This window comes from Alexandromys fortis, unplaced genomic scaffold, assembly GCF_014885135.2.
Source record: "Alexandromys fortis isolate MF-2015 unplaced genomic scaffold, M_Fortis_MF-2015_v1.1 scaffold_29, whole genome shotgun sequence".
Taxonomy (NCBI): domain Eukaryota; kingdom Metazoa; phylum Chordata; class Mammalia; order Rodentia; family Cricetidae; genus Alexandromys; species Alexandromys fortis.
In genome coordinates, this window is record NW_026067891.1 from 5,362,663 (window position 1) to 5,366,996 (window position 4,334).

Here is a 4,334-nt window from a genome sequence, read left to right on the forward strand (position 1 = left end):
AAAAAAAAAAAAATATTCAAACTTGGGGACTGGAGAGATGGAAGATTAAGAGCACTGGCTGCTCTTCCAGAAGTCCTGGGTTCAATTCCCAACAACCACATGATGACTCACAACCATCTACAACAAGATTTAATGCCCTCTTCTGACATTCAGGCAGTACACTGTGTACATAATAAATAAATAAATCTTAAAAAAATTCAGACTTTGGCAATATGAGAGATCACCCACAGCCACCTCTAATAAATTCTGGTTCTTTCGCCCCATCTTATTCTTTTTTTAAAAAATTCTTTTAACTTTATTTATTTATATTTATTTATTTAGTATACAGTGTTCTGTTTACATGTGTGCCTAAAGGCCAGAAGAGGGCATCAGATCTCACAACCTCTGGAAGAGCAGTCAGTGCTCTTAACTGCTGAGCCATCTCCCCAGCTTCCTCCCCCCATCTTATTCTTAAGCTGCTAGTCAAATGATTATTTAAGATGCTAACTATATAACATATGAATTTATTTATTTGAGGCAGGGTCTTGTTAAGTGACTCAAGCTGGCCGTGCAGTCATGCTAGCCCTCCTGTCTCTGCTTCTGAAGGGATGACAATTGAGTCCCACCATGTCCAACTGCATCTTGTTCATCTTGGTTTTTTGTTTTTTGTCTTATTTTTGTCTTTTTGAGACAGGGTGTGTAGCCCTGGCTGTCCTGAAACACCCTCTGTAGACCAGACTGGCCTTAAACTCACAGAGATCCACCTGCCTCTGCCTCCCAAGTGCTGGATTAAAGGTGTGCACCACCACCACACAGCTACATCTTGTTTTTTTGTTTTTGTTATGTTTGAGACAGGGTCACATGTAGCCAAGGCTAGTCTTGAACTTTCTATGTAGCAGAGGATAGCCTTGAACTCTTGATTCTCCTACCTCTACTTTCTGTGTGCTGAAAACAGGTGTTTAACATCACACATGCTTTTTATATCTGACTATCTTATTCCTTCATTTTCTCTGGAGCCTTTCTGAGCTTTCAGAGGTGGCCATCGTACACAGCAACTGTGGTAACCTTCTCTCCCAGACCCGCTGTGTTCCTAAAGATAATCAGAGTACAGGGCTGGAGAGATGGCTCAGCGATTAAGAGCATTGCCTGCTCTTCCAAAGGTCCTGAGTTCAATTCCCAGCACCACATGGTGGCTCACAACCATCTGTAATGAGGTCTGGTGCCCTCTTCTGGCCTGCAGGCATGCAGACAGAACACTGTATACATAATAAGTAAGTAAATAAATATTTAAAAAAAAAGATAATCAGAGTATTCCTCTCGTTCTTCAAAGAAGGCTAATAATTTTTGTACATGAAGTACTCAAAACACATTCTCCAACCAAGTCTGCTCAGACACCATTTGGTCTACTCCTGGCAACCTCAGGGTGGGATCCACATCTCTGCACACCTTGTTCCTCAGTGGCCTCTTTGACTGTGGAGAAGTTTGATCCAGGAGTTAGGACACAATACTGTTTTGGACTTGGTCACTCCAGGGACTGCATGAGTACCTTGCTCTTCTCTAGGAGTGAGTCCCCTTGCCCTGCATACTCTCGGCTCCTTATGGACTGAGTACAGGGTGTCCTCTATTCCAGGGTCCCCTTGGTGCGGGTGTGAGTTTACAATGTATCTGGTTTGAGCCGGTATTACTGGTATACTGGTATTAAGTACATTTCTCTCTACCAGAGGATTCAAATGCCTGGGTAAACAATCCAGAGACAAACTCAGAGTAAATCTCATTCTTCATACTGACCTTAGAATCAAGCCAGATTCTGAAATTCCTAAAGCATGTTTTTTACATGATCATCCCACTCTCACTCCCAATGTTCTCTCTCTCTCTCTCTCTCTCTCTCTCTCTCTCTCTCTCTCTCATTTACTTTTTTGTGTGTTTTACCTGCATATATATATATGTATATATATATTAAACTTGTGTGTGCCTGCTGCCCAAGGGGGTCAGATGGGGGCATCAGATCCTCTGGAACTGGAGTTACAGAGTTTGTGAGGCACTGGTGGGTGCTGGGAATCCAACCTGGGTCCTCGGTAAGAACAAGTGCTCCTAACCAATGAGCTGCCTCTCCATCCCCACCAACATCCCTAAGTCTTAGAGTAGAATACCAGCTCCATGTTATAGGGCCAATCAGATGTGGCCACTTAAGCAAAACTGGTCATGAATGGAGGGAATACAGGTCCAGTGTTGCCAAATGTTCTGATTTTTAAAATTGTATGTGTGTATGTATGTGTGTTTAGTATGTGCTGTGTGTAGTGTGTGTTTATGTGTATGTGTGTAGTATGTGTGCATGTCTGTAGTGTGTGTATATATGTATGTACATGTGTGTAATGTGTGTGGTGTAGTATGTGTATGTATGTATGTGTATAGTGTGTGTATGTGTGTGTGGTATGTGTATGTGTGCATGTGTGTGTAGTATGTGTATGATGTGTGTAGTGTGTGCATGTGTATGTATGTGTGTAGTGTGTCTCTGTGTGTAGTATGTGTATGTGTGCATGTGTGTCATGTGTATGCATATGCATGTATGCTGTGTATGTGTGTGTAGTATGTGTATGTGTGCATTGTGTAGTGTGTATGTGTATGTATGTGTGTGTAGTGTGTGTATGTGTGCATGTAGTATGTGTGTATGTATGTATAGTGTGTGCGTGTAAGTGCAGGAGGATGGTGCAGCATAGAGGACAACTTTGTGGAGTTTGTCCCCTTTTTCCACTTTTATATGGTTTCTAGGAACCAAACCCAAATCGTCATACCTTCACAGCAGATACCGCCAGGCATCTCACCAACTCAGATGTTCTGGTTTAAAAAATTCAACTGTAGGCAGGCTGTGGTGGTGCACGCCTTTAATCCCAGCACTCGGGTGGTAGAGGCAGGCAGGGGAGTTCCAGGACAGCCAAGCGTACACAGAGAAACCCTTTCTCAAAAGATAAAACAAAAAAACTAAACAACCGAGCGATGCTGGCGCACACCTTTAATCCCAGCACTAGGGAGGCAGAGGCAGGTGGATCTGGATCTCTGTGAGTTCTAGACCAGCGTGGTCTACAGAGCTACAGGCTCCAAAGCCACAGAGAAACCCTGTCTGGGCGGGGGGGGGGGAACTAAACAAATTCAAATATAAAGCTAAATGTTTGGCTCATTTATAAAGTGTTTCCTAGCTCTGTCCAGGACATTCAATGAAATCTCAATGAGATGGGAAGCCCGGTCACTGTCTTCCCTCTCTGGAGCCTTAGTTCCTGAGGTCTGAGGGAACAGAGTCTACCAGGTGGTTTCAGGATTTCGGATGACAACTCCTCTTTTTTAGACAACTGAGTAGCCTCTTTTAAAAAAATCTATTGTTATTATTTGTGTATTGCCTGCATATATGTTTATGTTACATGTTCAGGACACTTGGAGTCCAGAAAAGGGTGTCAGATCTCTTAGGAATACCCCTATGAAGGTGCTGGGGATTGAACCTGGATCCTCTGGAAGAATGGCTAATGCTCTTAACTCTAGAGCTATTACTCCCCCAGCTCTGTCTTAAATTAAAAAAAAAAAAACAGTTTGAGGACATAGTGAGAGCCTCAACAAACAAGCAAAACATATATAACATCTTTATTAGTTAGCTAAGAATTTCATACAATGTAGTTTGATCATACTTGTCCCCCACACATCCCCCTGTGCTTCTCAAATCCACTCTGAGACAGTTGCTATACCCCTCTATTACAGAACCTGAGTGGGTTTCGACAAATCCAATTTCTCTCTCATCTTGCAGATACATAGGGCATCGGTGGGGCTACAGAGGAATAAATCCTGTTTCCTAAGTGCATTCAGGGATCCAGAACTCTGCCTCAGTCTGGGAGCACCCACTTAAATGAATCCAGGGGCCCCATAGACAGTGTATGCTCTTCCGATGTGTGGGGTGAAGGAGAGAACCGTTCTGCTCCTTCCACTCAGAACAATGGCACTCCTTTAAGGATGACTACAATCTTTGAATCACCAAACACTCAAGTCTGTCTAAAAGCACACCTTCTGGATTGTTTCGTTTGTTTGTTTTGAGACAGGGTTTCTCTGTGTAGTCCTAGCTGTCCTGGAACTCATGCTCTAGACCAGGCTGGCCTCGAACTCAGAGATCTGCCTGCCTCTCGAATGCTGGGATTAAAGGTTTGCGCCATAGCCCTGCGTGTCTTCAGCTTTTCTGTCTTAGTGTCATCAACACTGCTGGGTAGAGTAATCATTGTGAACCAGCACTATGGTTCTGACCCTATCTCCCTAGTCAAGACAGGTGCAGCGGAGGCTGGAGACCCCCTGAACCGGAACCCTCGAAGCTGGGAACCCTG